Source organism: Suricata suricatta, chromosome 4, assembly GCF_006229205.1.
Source record: "Suricata suricatta isolate VVHF042 chromosome 4, meerkat_22Aug2017_6uvM2_HiC, whole genome shotgun sequence".
NCBI classification, from domain to species: domain Eukaryota; kingdom Metazoa; phylum Chordata; class Mammalia; order Carnivora; family Herpestidae; genus Suricata; species Suricata suricatta.
The window spans coordinates 24,606,535-24,622,811 of NC_043703.1; positions in this window are offsets into that span (position 1 = coordinate 24,606,535).

The following is a 16,277-nucleotide window of genomic DNA, read 5'->3' on the forward strand; positions in this document are numbered from 1 at the left end:
ATTTCACCAATATAGAAAAGAACTGTATCATTTATTTATCTAGGTGATTTCTCTGATCTTCTTAGGTTGTCTCAATTATTCAGGACACAGTGTTGAGACAATATAGGTTCTGTTGAAAGTCAAAACCTAAGGATACTATTCACATGTGTCTGTAAACATGCTTTATAAACTCAGTAACAAAGACAATTTTCTACAGGCTGTAAAAACTAAATGTATTTTGAATTTTTAATGGATAACCTACATGTATCCTTGATAGCATTTGTTTTTTCTTACTTTGGAGATAAATATAATTTTGTTTTAAACCTCAAATCCCAAATATTATGGAACTCAAGAATGTCTTTAATATTGAAAACAATATTCCCAGGAACTCCATTTCTCCTGTTTCCCAGGGTCCCTTTTCATTGATGAGTTATATGCTATTTCTTCTTTACCTACCATTGACATTCTCACTCTCTTTAAAATCAAACAAAAAGTTTAGTTAATAACTTGACCATGGTATAGTACACATAGATATCTACCATTCATCTTGCTAATATTACCTTGGTCTCTCTTGGCTTCTCATGTTAGTCCGATAGTAAATCCTTATTTAATTTCCTTCCATGGGGTCCAAATTTTCTCATCTCAGTATGAAGAAATTCAATTTCCTTTACTCCTTTCCCACATTTGATAACAAAATAATTGATATTTTAATCAGCAACCAGTTTGCAAATGGATAACTTCTCACTGTGCTTCCCATGGCAGAGACAAGGAGAGAGAGATTTCCCATGTTCTCTTTTTATAAGGTCACAATCTTATCAGGTTAGGGCTCCATCCTTATGACCTCTTTTAATTTTAGTTACCTTTTAAACACCCTATCTCCGGAAACAATTATATTGGGGATTAGATCTTTACTATACAAATTTCAGAGGACACAATTCAGTGCATAATAGTCATTATTGAGTAGCTAACTACCGAAATAGTAATGTACTGGCTGACCTTAACTGAAAAATTTTATTCTATATATAGTTTACACTCATTGTCACTATTTTTCCATTCTTTATATTGAAAATTTAAAATATTTGTAACTATGTCCTTTAGGGATGACTTAAACCACCTTATGAACTCATGTCATAAAAAAATTATAAAACTGAAGTTCCTAATGTCCTAAATGACAAAAAATGATATGAATTAATTGTTACTGTGAATCTTTAATCTTAAACTGGTTTGGTATATGCTTTATTTTAAACAATTTGCTAATATTTGTAGTTTATACATAAATAATAAGGTTAGTAAGCATTCCTATGTTTAAACATTAATCAGTTTTCCCCCATTATTGATTTCTTCTGTAGCATCTGTTAGTAGATTAACCCGGGCTGGGAAAAGATTGACTGAAGGGGAGAGAGAGGTTAGACAGTTCTAGGATATAGTCACTTGTGGCTCCATCAACAAAGAACATCTGCTAAACCAAATGTGCACATCAACGGCAAAGAGAGCCTTTCTCAGCTCTCCCCTGGATAAGGCCCATTCTCCCAGCCTTCTCCACAGCCAAAGTCTACAAAGCCTGATTAATGAAAAGGATTTGATATTTTTATTTAGGACTGAGTAGCAATCATGAGGGAAAATTCAGTGCTTCTAGATCTATACAAGCGTCATATTAGTTGACTTTACTAAGGCAAGTATACTTCTGTGAAGAAAATATGTAAACATTCAAGATAAGAAAGAAAATTTTAAAAACTCAGATAATCGTTTTGGAAATTGTTCACATATCACAGCACTTCTCAGAGGAAAAATGTCTGCCTTTAGTATTTTCAAGGAAAGAAGATATAAGGATTATTTAGTCAGTATTTCAAACCTGTAGAGTTTTCTGTTCTCTGATATTTCCAAGATACACAAATTAGATAAGAAAAAAAAAGGTTTTTCTTCTTATAAAAGTCTACACTCACATGCTAACATTAATTTCCTTATCTTCCTTTTCTCTTTCTTTTTTAAAGCAAATAATATAAGTATCCACTCTACTATTTACTCCAAAATGGGAATTTACCTTGCAATCAATATTTTATTATATTTAAATTCTATTTACTTTTTTATTTAAAGAAATAGCTACTGGTTATTGTAGAATTGCTTTTAAAGTCCTGATTATATAAAATATCTATGCATTTTTGTTCATGACATGAAGGTTTTTGAATGTTATAAAAGCATATTGCTCACTGCTTGAGAGGGATCCTGCCACTAGCGGGAAAAGGAAGAAATAGCGATCTCAGAAATTAAGAATTTCTTATTGAGGAAAGAGAAGATTCATGAATTGATTTGTCATTATAGCTGAAGATATAATATATGTGACTTCTTATAAGTGATATAATAAACTGAGTGATGATATTTTAGACTTGCATTATGTGTCTTTTTTCAAAGGAAATAGGATATTAAATTCGTTTCCAGATACATAGATAAGTAAATTTGAGCTAAATCCAAACTATACGATGTAGTTTTGCGATCTACATGAGGATAATTGTATTTATCTAAATATTGAGACAAATTTCAATTAGGTGGAACATTTCATTTGGGGTAGTGTGTGTAAATTCAGAGCTAATTCATCCAAGGATTAATGCTACATGTATTAATCAATACTTAGTGATCTAAGGAAAAGCATATTACTTACATGATCTTCATAACCCTTATCTGCTATGTCAATTTTATCCACCATAAGCATCTCATGTAGAATATGTGAGAATCACAGAATCATATTTAACATTATTGTAGAATAAATGGTGAATATACAGAAGATGAGAGGATTTATTAAGGGAAATATTATAATTCCTTAAATTGGCAGAACAAGAAGTTCAACTGTGTTGCTATGGTGTTGGTTTAATACACTCAGCATTTTATAAAGAAAAAAGAAACTGAAGGATACACACACACACACACACACACACACACACACATACACACACACAAACAGCTTCAGTCAGATGGATGAGGAGTATCAGAATTCTATTGCAAATAGGAACTTTAAAAACAGGAAGAAATCCTAAAATTGTTCAGGTAAAAAAAGAACATAAAAAAAATTGAAAAGGTTGAAGGAAAAAAAGAAAAAAAACAGTTATTGACACTCTTCTTGTTTCATTATCAAAAATCATTACAGGATGCAAAATGAACAGATAAGAAAAATTTTAAAGAAAAAATTATTTTAGGATCACTTATCCCAAAGATGAATCTAAGTATCATGGCAATGTCTAAATTATTGGGACTTAGATTGTCACTGAAAATTGAATGTACTTGAAGAACATATTTGTCCTAACTTAAACTCAGTGAATATAGAGTTGATGTGATCTTTTTTTTTAATTTTTTAAAGTTTATTATTTTTGAAGGAGAGAATGAGCAGGCAAGGGGCAGAGATAGAGGGAAACACAGAATCTGAAGCAGGCTCAAGGCTCTGAGCTGTCAGCGCAGGGCTCGAACTCACTAACTGTGAGATCATGACCTGAGCTGAAGTCGGCCACTTAACCGACTGACCCACCCAGGCACCCCTGATGAGATCTTCTAAAGAGAGAAGAATTCTTCATTTTACTGTACACATTTTATGGCATCCCAAACACAAACAGAAAACAGAAAATTTTGGGGAGTGTGCGTTGTTCAATTGGTTAAGCGTCCGACTTCAGTTCATGTTATGATTTCACGGTTCACAAGTTTGAGCCCACATTGACCTCTGCAGACAGATCAGAGCCTGAAGCCTGCTTCAGATTCTGTGTCTCCCTCTCTCTCTACCTAGCCCCTGCTCATTCATTCTCTCTCTCTCTCTCTCTCTCAAAAATAAATAAAACAAAAAATGTAAAAAACAGAAAATTTTGACCCATTTAATTATAGAGAAAAATCTTCTATAACAATAGCTAGTATTTACTGATAACCAACTGTGTTCAAGCAATGTGCCTTATGCATTCTTTATGTACCGAATGCCTTCTTAATTAAGGTCTCACAAAAAATTCTAGGTATTCTGTGTTAATGTTATTTTCAGTCTTAGAAGTGACTGGTAGGAACCTGTGGAAACCAAAATAGGGTTATGTATTTCACTCATTGGGACATAAATATATCGGGTTCTCCATGTACAGCAATGTGCAAGTTAGGAAGTGATGATAAAGTTCTTGCAATGATCCTATTAAATAGTTACTATTATCCGCATTTTAAATAAATTTGTACTGAAAGAAGTTAATAATTCTGTTTAAAGAAGGTAAGTAACTTTCTCTAGATCACACAACTAGAGAACATTGCTCACTCTGACTCCATCTGACTTAATCTTGAGATTTCAAGCACATACTACACTCTATAACTAAACACAATAGAACCTCTCCAAACATATATCTTTACTTCCAAGTTTATGTGTATCCTCTCCTTCCCCTTTATGTCCCTTCTTAGGTGGAAATAATCGTGCATTTTTTAAATCCCATCCACACCATTTTACTTGATTTTATTTTCATAAATTAAATAGAGTGTAAAGAGCACAGATGTTGGACTCAAAGAAATCTGAGGTGCAACTCAAATTCTAAACGATTGCTACTGTGTAACTTTTCTCTGTGTTAAATTAAGTACCTCCAAATTTCTAGGATTATAGTTCAGCTGAATGAGTGTAACTACATACACACATTAGAATTTGCCTAAACCAATGGAACTTGTAGGATCTTCCATTAAGCAGGTTTATGGCGGGTTTTCTAGATTAAACAGTTTATGTGAATGAAGATGGCCCAGAAAAGGGTTATTAGACAGAAGCCTCTACTAAATATCTCTAGTCGCTATCCTTTGCTCCTGACTGGCTCAGTAACTCAGTAATTATCTGGCCACCTATTCTTTACTTACCACCATTTGAACACACTGATGTTTTTAGTACAATGATCACAAATCCAGTGCTTTCCAAATTGGCATATCTGCTTATATGTTTCTCTGTATGCAATGTTCTCTTTATACTTGGCTGATGACTTCTCCTACTTTATGTAAAGCAAGGCCCACTCTGTTATTCTCTTTTGTTCCTTCTTATTTGCTTATTATCAATTTATAAAGTAGCCATTGTGTTTCTTGCCACAGACAGCTGAGCTTTGTAGCAGTATTCAATTGTTCTTTTCCAATAACTAATAAAAAATAAGACTCCTGGGGTCTTCCACATGAAAGAATTACTACATGAATCCATAAATAAAAGAGTATGCAAAGTGGAATGCATGGAGTCATGTATTGGATAGCCAGAAATCTGAAACACAGTGAAACACAGTGTATTAGAAGAATGCATGAGAACATATCCTGCAAAATATAAATTGGATGAACTCCATTGCTTCTGGGTAGTTTGAATATGGTCCTGTGCCCTTGTAGTAGATTATTCATAATACTGTAGCCAGATCCTTTATTCCCTAATATGCTGTAGTTGGGTATTTTGAATTATGAACACTATATCTGGATTATATAGAAAGTTACACATGTATAGGGGAATGGGAACTATCAAAATTGTACTACTAGTTTCTATGCAAAGACATAAAGGATGGTTTTCTGAATTTATTGAAGAACATGCATTTGAAGATGAATAAAATAATGACTTTTCCTCGGATACCTCTTCCCAGCACGTAGCCCCAGTTGGTACACTCTTTATTTTGTTCTATCATATGAAAGAAGAAAGTGTTTGCTAGTTCTTATTGAACTTCTCCAGATAACAATAAGTCACTGAGATGATAATGTACTCTGAAATCTGGGAAAGTTGTGGAGGCAAAATACATACTATCTATAGGGAGCATAGAAGGGATCATAATTTCTCCAAATTATGGCAAATCAACAGCAACGTTCTGTTGGTTAAGAATTGTCTACAGCTGGATGTGCAGCTAAGACTAAAATTAAACAATACCCTTGAATTGTATATAGCACACTCATTTAGGCAGATGTCTTCTAAATCCAGATTTAGGAAAGCAGTATTCTAAGAAGGTTTTGTTTTTTGTGGGGAGTGGGATGGTCGAGGATGACTAATCATGGTTTTTCTTCCAGACATCTAAATAATATTAAAGTTTCCATGTCTGGTTAATGCTAACACCTTAGGAAATTGTCTCCTTACCATCTGTCCATAGTAGTTCCTCTTGTTACACAATGTTCTTTTCTCTCCTTCTTTCTCCTCCTCTTCCTTTCCCCCTTTCTTTTCCTTCCCTTTCACCCCCTCCTCCTCCATCGCCACCACCACAACTATACAACCAGCAAAATGAGGTTAACTGTATTATTCATTTCATTATTAGTTTCCCAACAACACTGCTTGTAGATCCTATTACATGTTGGTTTTAAATGTCAAAATCGTGTGTTCCCAGAATTTCTACAGAGGGAAAAGAACTGCTGAGTGTCTACTTCATTAATATGGAGGCCAACACTGAGTACCATTGTGAGATATGGCACCATTGTGAAGGAAGGCAAGTCTGCCTGGTGGCTGTTGATAAAACTGGACTTCTTCTATCATGGAAGGGCAGGGACTCTCACTGGAATATACATATTCTGTATATGAATATGTCTTCTCTTCATGTAATACTTCTTTCAACACCATCATTCATGGACTGCCTGAATGGCTTACCCATGTTCATACCAACACTTCTGATAAAGAAAAGAATTTCTCAGCAAAGAAAGTATACCAATGGGCTTGTGCTCATTACTCGATTCAGTATGGCATCAATGGAGAGACAATATCCTAAAGGGATGAAGTACATTATTTGTACAATTTGAATCAGAGAACATTGTATCTTGCTTTCTTCCCCAAACTATCAATACATGAGTCCAGAATACAAGGAGCAGAAGTGGAGGTGACTCATCTCAGTCTTATTTCTAAATATTCAGTCTAATTTTTGTTTCCCATCTTGGGAACCATGACCTCTGCTATTTTGAAAGTCTTAGTACCTAAGACATGACAAATCCTCAATACTTGTGAATGGGACAGGATACAATTTCAATTCAAATTAAGCTGAGACTGCTGCAGGCTATTTGGGGCTTCTTTCACTATGAATCAATAGACAGAAAAAAGCCTCCTCTATTTGCTGAAATGATTGATGTCAATTACTATGGAAATATTGTGTTGCTGTTACATATTAGGTGAAAGATGTCTGAAATATAGGGGATGTCTTATAGTGTCTCTTAGTACTTCAACACTCAATAGCACAGATTGATGGAAAACTATAGTAAAAAGAGAGAGACAGAGAGACTCAGTCCCTCAAACTTTACATCACTAATTTTACATCACTATACCAGATAAAAACCCTTATAAACTTGTGTTCTGAGTATAGAAAAATATATAATGCATAATGGGGAAAGGAAATCACAGCTATCAACTAATGCACTGTGACCAATTTTAGATTGTAACCATACTAGTCTCACTTAGTATTTCTAATAGTGTCTTTTTTGTTTTAAATATGACATATTCATATGCATATACATGACATCACACACATACACACATGGGAAAGAGAGAAAAGGAGAGAGAGAAGAAAAAGGAAAGAAGAAAATAAGAGGAAAAGAAAGGGAAAGAAGGAAGGAAGGAAGGAAGGAAGGAAGGCAACAGAATATTCATATCACTCTCTTCTCTCTCCTAAAAATGACTGTTGGAACTATGCATTTCCTAATTTTGAGACATGAGAACTTCTTCACTTGTATGAAGGTGAGCTGTATCTTTTTAAGTACCTATATAAAGCTGTGGACTCTCCAGCTGTTGATTTATTAATCCTAAACTCCAAATATACCCTTTGCCTTCTCTGTGATAATATAGATACACTTTGCCAATATTTTCATATGTCAGCTGGCACTATGTTAACCTTATCAATAGAGAGTGGTGAAAGGACACTGGGATGAACAAGGTTTTCTTTTCCTCCTTCCATTCTGTCTCCATCTCCTGTTACAGTCTCCTTCAAGGCAAAACTGTCTCCCACACGAGAATCCTGTGTAGTACAGTTAATCCTGTGTTGGGGTTCCTGCTGTGTAATATTTCATCAATGTTAGGCTATTGTTGGGTGTGACTTCCTCCAGTCCCGATTCCTGCATAAGGTAGATTTTCCAGCTCCTCGTTCCAGAAGCACTTGGTTTTCTGCAGTGCTCCCAAGACCCTCCTCTTCATAGTAGATGCCACAGTGGGACCTCTCCCTGGAAATGGGTCCTCCTGGTTTTCACTTGGGTGACTTTGCACTGTGTTCTAAAGTAACAATCTTCTTTGTACATGGATTCTCCCAATACCACAGAAAGTATATTTTCAGAAGGACCTCAGAAATATTTTACACCATACAGTGAGTCACAACTGTGTCCCTGACCCCAGGTTTTGGTCAGAGAAGAGGAGGTGCTCTTTAGGTAGCTGATGCACCTGTAGGGTAGTACAAATGACAATATATACACACCTGCACACACATACACACAGAGATGATACATCATCTCATACAGACTCAAGTGTGTGTATTCAGTTCTCTTTCTCTCTTTTCTTTGCAATAATGACCTACCAAGTTATGCAGCCTGAAGAACTAAAGAATTGGGAGGCAGGCCACTGAGACTCTTTACTCTGTCTTAATCCCTCATACAGTTTGTTACCAACCCTGGTCATTTCTTCTCCCATGATATCTATCAATTTATTTGAATTATTTCTACTCTCCTTTTGTTCAGGAGCTCATAATTTCTATCACAGCTAAATTTTTCCAGGTTATTCCCTATTTCTGATTTAATCCTCTTGAACCCATTTTTCATAGAGCTACCAGAGTGATTTGTATTAAAATTCAGGTATGATCATGATGTTGCTTTGTCTGAAATAGTTCAGTGTCAAAATACTTTGGGGGATAATAGTCAAGCTTATTACTGAGAAACTGGAAACACTTCTATTTTAGATTGCAACTACTTTTCAATCACTTATCATTTTATCTACTAAACCCTATTCAGACTTATACAATACCATTTTCTGGTGCCTAAAGTTAAACCTTAATAATTCTGACCTTTTGCATACCTTATATCATTTTATTCTATATATTCAGCACCCAGCATTATGAGTGGTCAATGAATTATTGTTAGACAAATAAGAAAATATAGGAATTAAAAGTGGATTAGAGAAGAATGGATGAATAAGCAAATAGACCAACAGTGTTTTTCTTAAATTATTTAATTGTATTTAAAAAGGTCATTGTTGATATTTGGAGATGACTAATTTCTTGTAGTGTTGCAAATAAAATATACATGCTGGATTTATGTGATAGAGATGTGACATTCATGTAAATGTAATCTCATGTAAATTGTGTGAAATATGCCTATGCAAAATTTCAAAAGCACCCATTAAAATAAAGTTGAAACAATGAGAATATTTTAAATTCCCCAAAAATGTGAAAATAAACAATTATGTAGGAAAACAAATTACCAACTAAGAACCAAGAGCTGGATAAAAGTCTGAGAAATTACAAGTGGCTGTAAGAAGAAATGGAAAGAAAATCTTTAGAGACAGTTAATTTAATGTGGTAGAAAGCTAGATAAGTAACTAGGGAATGAACAAAAAGACACTCTCCTGCAGAGAAATTAAGATAGGCGTATTTTTTTTTAAATAGAAATATGTAAGTAGAATAAGTGTAATGGCACCCATGGCGTATTCTAGTTCATATGACTACGACTAGAATTTCAAAGCCTGAAATTCTCATTCATGAATCTGGCATGATCACAGTTTTTTTTTTTTTTTTTACCAGTTGGCATAGAAGGATTATTTCTATCCCCACAAAATTCATAATGTTGATTTCTAAACCCAATGTGATGGTACCAGGAGTTGGGAATTTTGGAATGTAATAGATCATGTGGATGAAGCCATCAAAAACGGGAATAATGCCATTATAAAGAAGTCCTCTTAGAGCCCCCGACCCTTCCTCAATGCAAAAATATAGAAGAGACAATTGTCTATGATCCAGGAAGCAGGTTTTTACCAGACAAAATATCTGCCACCGCCTTGATCTCAGACTTCTGGCCTCAAGAACTGTGAGAAATAGCGACATCTAGGTGGCTCAGTCAGTTGAGTGAATGACTTGATTTTGGCTCAGGTTGTGATCCCAGGGTTGTGGCATCGAGCCCTGCATAGGTCTCTGTGCTGAGCTTGGAGCCTGTTTAATATTTCTCTCTCTCTCTCTCTTTCTCTCCCTTTACCCATTTCCCCTACTCTCTCTCTCTCTCTCTCTAAAATAAAGTTTAAAAGAAATTATGAAGAACAGTGAGAAATAAATTTCTGTTATTTATAAGCTGTCGCATCCATGGTGTTTTGTTATAGCAGTGTGAAAGACCTAACACAACAGTTTAGGCTAGTGAGGTTATTTGGACTGTTTGTTCTGAGGGGGTAAAATTAGTGAATGGACACTATTCTGGACTTGCAATCTGATTCTAACCCCTTACTGATGGCCTAATTTGTTGAGATAAAGTAGAAAATCAAGCAGTTTTAACATCTTTTGCCTATCCTAGAAGCATGCTCACAGACCTTCCTAGAGCTACTTTATCCTATGTTCCATTTGGTGACATTTGCCTTCACAAGTGGAGGAGGAAGTGACTTTTGATGCATAAGATTCCATTTTCTTGGAAGTATTTCAGAGCAAAGAGAGATAAGAATTTTGTAAAGAGAAAATGTAATACAGCGACATGCACAAGGGTTTCAGGAATTCCATTGACAAAAATGTTTTACCCATTAGCCCCTTCATCCAAAAGTTTCAACTAACATTACCGTGTTGAAATTTTCTGATTTGATTGATATATGGTATTCTCCCTGACACTGAAACAAGTGGTGACAGAGAAGGAGGATGGAATCTTTGAGATATCATTAAAGGTTAGATGCTTTTTTTGGTTTGATACCCAGACCACCCGCATTAACACACCTGCTGTGCTTTTTAGGAATGCCGTTTTCAGGCAACACTCAAACATATTAAAATAGACTAAAATATGTCTAAAAATAGTCTGAGACAATTTTCATGCAGGACACTATGATGAGTGCGATAGTGTCTGCTCTACAAGCTTATTTATAAACATGATTCCAATTTAAGGTAGAATACAGAAAAATGAAATAACATAGGGTATTAAATTGAGCACAGTGGTCTGACTTACTTTGTTCAATGAAATGTGACCAGAAGTGGCATGTAGCATTTCCACTGGGATTTTTCAAAGCCTGAGAATACCTTATCATATTTTCTTTCTCCTGCCAAGGTGATCTTGGAAGCAAATGTTAAGATGAAGCTACTATCAGCTGTGATCCCAGAATAATTATAATGAACTAAACATGCTGCCAACATGATAGACTCAGTGTGAGTGAGAAATAAACTTTTGTAATGCTAAGCCATTAGATTTGAGATTGTTACTATCACATACCCCAAGACACACAATGGCCAGTAACTCATTTTATTAATCCTATGGTACTAACAGTAGGATTGAGATATATTATCAATTGCCAAACAACCCATCGTTTCTTCTATCCTGTTATCTTAAGGGGTGGGAGATGCTATTGCTTTTCGTATATTACCTTTCAGTATTTTTCTTCTATGTAGGCTACTCTTCTGCAGTTTTATTGGTTTGTTTTATTCTGGTTTTCTCTTGTCTGGCTTATATCTGAATATTTTCCTCCAAATAACTGGGCACATAAATGGCAAATGTCTCTGGAATGTGAATACTGTTCTACTTTTTTTGCTACTGTTTATCACACTGAATATTTAAAATTGTCTTCTGAAATGGATCAATTATTGTCTTTGTGAGTTGAGTTGGCTTTTCTGAATCATAGTCTGTAGTCGTGATTTTTGAAGAATGTTTGTCCTGTGTCTTACATGTTCAATTGTCATACTCTGAAGTTGAATACACTTTCATAGACTGTTGTTTGTGATTGTTGACCTATTTGTGAATGATTATAGACTCGTTCTATCTTTTGAACTGCTACAGATTGTTCTTGCTTCATCATATTTTCTAACTCTTTAATATTAATTTTTCTTTTTAAACCCTAAGTTTTAGGACAGATCGATATATATAAACTTTATCATAAATCTGAGTATTTACTAATACACATCTGTAGCTGTGCAGGTCTGTATAGGAATTTCCCATGCCAGAGATTACAAGGGAGGATTTAGTTTCTTTTAAATCTTCTAATGGTCTTTATAGTTTTCTCTTTCCTGAGAATAAGCAAAATGTAATAACCTTCAGAGTATACAGAGTTTAGTAACTTTCTTGAAATATGTTATGAAGTTATGAAGAACATCTGATTTTTATTTATATCTCCTACCATATCATGTCATAGATGGTAATGATCTATAATAAACATACAGTAGAAATAGGTAAGGAATTAAGATGGGGGTAAAATGATACTGGCTATTTTAGAAAGAAACTCAAGACTAAAAGTATGGAGGTGGAGTGGGAGTGAGGTAAAACCCTCCCTACCCTTCTCAGGGGATACACAGGTTATAAATATAATCTATTGCATGGGACTTCTGATTATAACCACCCTCTCTGTAGAGAAAATGAAAAATAGCAATCACATATATTTGGAAAATATCTTGGGATGTGTTAGTGGCTCAGTTGGTTAAATGTCTGACTCTTGGTTTTGGCTCAGGTCATGATCTCATGGCTTCTATGGGTTCGAGCCCTGCATTGGACTCTGCACTGGCTGCATGGAGCCTGCTTGGGATTCTCTCTTTCTCCTTTCTCTCTGCCCTTTCCCCACTCATTCTGTCTCTCTCTCTCTCTCTCTCAAAATAAATAAACTAAGAAGGAAAAAGACAATTTCTTAGAGAATGCCATTAATATAATTATAATTAAGACTTCTCAGAAAATAATCTAAGCTATAGTGAAGATATTAAGTATGTTTTGGTTCAATACACAAAATGCATTATTCACTAATGTATTTTGTTATCAGTCAATATGAAAATGACTGAGCTCTGCCAAGGAGATAAAAATGTACATTTTCTGCTTATATGGTCTTTTGTGACCCAATTCAATTTCAATAATTGCTTGTCTAAGAGTAACAACTCAGTCACAGAGATCAAGTAACAAGTATTGGCCACACTGATCATTTCCACCTTATCTGTTAGTAGGTAAGCCCAACCAGAGGGAAAATCTCAGACTGTAAATATATTATAGTACAGGATAGGTGCCCAGTTGATGATTAAAGCACTTCCTCTTTTGCCTTATAAGTCCATGACATCTGATGAATAAGTCTCATTTCTTTAATTAATTAGTTAATGATATTTAATGTTTATTTGGGAGAGAGAGAGCACTAGTGGGAGAGGGACAGAGAGAGGGAGACACAGAATCGAAGCAGGCTCCAGACCCTGAGCTGTCAGCACAGAGCCTGACACAGGGCTTGAACTCATGAACCATGAGATTATGACCTGAGCCGAAGTCGGAAGCTTAACTGATGGAGCCACCTAGGAGCCCTGAATAGGTTTCATTTTAAAGAAAAGGCATTTTTTTGAAGCACCTGGTTATGAGTGTTCAATTTAATAAGATCAATAGGTTAGGATAGAGAGAAGGGAGTATATGAAGAAACAACTGTTTAGGTTTCTCTAAGAAGCTTAGAGGATACCTGGAATATAGGAAAACTCAAAGGAGTGCATAGATAATCAACTGTCTTTCCCACTGTTCTTTCAATGTTTGCCAGATGATTTGTGATCTAAGAAAGGTGAAAATTCACCAGTGTTTCTGGGCATATAACAAATTGCTTACAATGATTTGCATTTTATGCCCCTTTTAAGTATTCATTAATATTTCATAGAGAAGCTAAAGGAGTTAATCAGTTAACCCTATCTTTCTGAACTCATAACCACTTAGCATATATTTATTGGAAGAATAAACGGTTGGGGTTGTATTATCATCTGTAGAAAAAAACCTTAAAATTAACTGAGATATCACTCATTTGGCTAAAAGCACAGTGTGTAAGTAGTATGTATGAGGATTTTCTAGAAAAACAGAACCAATAGTATAAGGCCATTGGGCAGGGGAATTCTCTCTTACTGGGAGGAGGGCCAACCCACTGCTCCAATCAGACCTTCAGCTGATTGGATGAGGCCCATCTACATTAGGGAGAACAATCTGCTTTACTCAGTCTACCAATTTAAATGTTAATCACATGCAAAAACACCATCAATGAAATATTCAGAATAATGTTTAACCAAGTATCTGGGCTCCCTGTATCCAGTCAAGTTGATGCATTAAATTAACTATCATCAAGTGTAATCACTTTCTTATCACTATCTTCCTATTTATTTGAAAAATATATTTCAGATTCTCTTCTGTATTCATAAGTCAAGTCATATGTCAAATAATACTTGTTTTCCACTATCTCAAAGTGATAATGCAAGATTAATGTGCTAGTTTCATAATACATATTGAGTTCCTTGCAAGAAATAAACAAAGGATTGACATTTTAACACCATCAATATATTATAGATTTTAATATATTCAACAGAGACTCTGTCATTCATTATATGACATGAATAATAAAAAATACCTAAGGAAAAAAGGAAAAACAGTCTGTAGTACCTTTGAAAAATCATGATTAGATGCATGCATACTTTGTGTTCTATAACCTACACCAAATATAGTATTCTGAGGTACAATAAGGGGAAAACACTAATATTACCTAGTTAACTTTTACTTCAATATTTGTACAGTAAGGGTACTCTTGAAATGTTTTTCAGTGTACTTTACTAATAAACAACAGGCTAAATATCATTACATATGACTTCTATGCCAGGCACTGAAGTAAAATCAATTTGATTTTAGTATATTCATTTGTAAAATTGTTAAGAAAGACACGATCTCTAACAAATCATCCTGTTTTAAGATTCTATACACTGTAAGATAGGTAGCAAACCACTGGCCTACAGTTTTAAAAAGAAGAATAAAAGTAACTCATCATTTACGAAACGTATAATTTTACAAAAAATATTAAATGGCTATATTTCTTTAAAACATAAGATCCGACAACTCTGTCCTGCACTTGCACATATCAGTTTATATCAATGGTATGATCATTCCATTTTGGTTGTCGTTTACTGTTTAAAGAAATATGTATCACATATCAGACACTCCATACTCCAATAGCGTTCAGTGCTTTGGTTCTTCCACCTTTGGTAGGCAACTGAAATTGCAGCTCATGTTCTAAAAAAACTATATATATAAATACATATTTGGTTTTTCTTTGTTTTATCTAACCAAATTGAGGAATGGGTCCATGAAGTCATATGAATATGACATTAAATTATGTATTAAGTCCCAGGATGTTATGAGTAGTAAGATCTCATCCTCTTTTTAAAATAATGGGGGTAGTTACTTATTTCTTCTTTCCATTGCTGGGCAGATTGAATGGCTCAATTTTACATGAAAGGAAGAGGAAAAAATAGCCTCAATTTACACATAATGAAAATCAGTAGTGATATGACTTTCTACCAAATAAATAATTTCACATTATCTTTTATGCTACTGATGCCAGAATAAAGAGAAACAAGCCAACTATTTTGCACTAAGAAATTCTTTATCATAATATATCAACACAAGGTAAGCTATTCACAAATGTGTCCAAATACTTGATGTCTCTCTACCTAAATAACTGAAATCTGGTGTCATCAACTATTAGTAAAGAAAATGATGAAATCATATTACTATTATTACTAAATATATTAGTATATAAAACAATGAAAATATATGTCATCTCTGAAATGATACTCATCTTGCTACTATACCTCTTACCAAGAGGTGGCAGTACCTTATTTTCAACATTCATGAATTTGGGGGAAATATTTGATACTGGTCCAATGAATAATATTATTCCTCTCTTTTGAAAATTAGGAATGCAAGCCAGTGCTTTTATGTATTCTCATGAGAATTAATTAATGTCTAATTAATTATTGACAGTACATTATTTATTAGCCATTATTTATCTTCTTTATAGAAATTATCTAGAACATTTTTAATTATGGGCAGTGTTCTCTAATGATTGCCAGTCCATACATATCAACCTGCATCACCCCAACACTCATTTCTTCATATGCCTAAGAAATGATTAGCAATTGAGGCATATGGGTGTCTTAGGCAGTTGAGCATCTGACTCTTGATTTCAGGTTGGAGCATGATTTCAGAGTCATGGGACTGAGTTCCATGTTGGGTTCCAATGCTGAGTGTGGAGCCTGTTTGGGATTCTCCCTCTCCCTCTTTCTCTCTTTCTCTCTCTCTCTCTCTCTCTCTCTCTCTCTCTCTCTCACTCTTTCTCTCTCCCTCTGCTCTTTTCCCCCACTGCCATATGCTCTCTCTTTCTCTCTCTCTACCTCTAAAACAAAAGT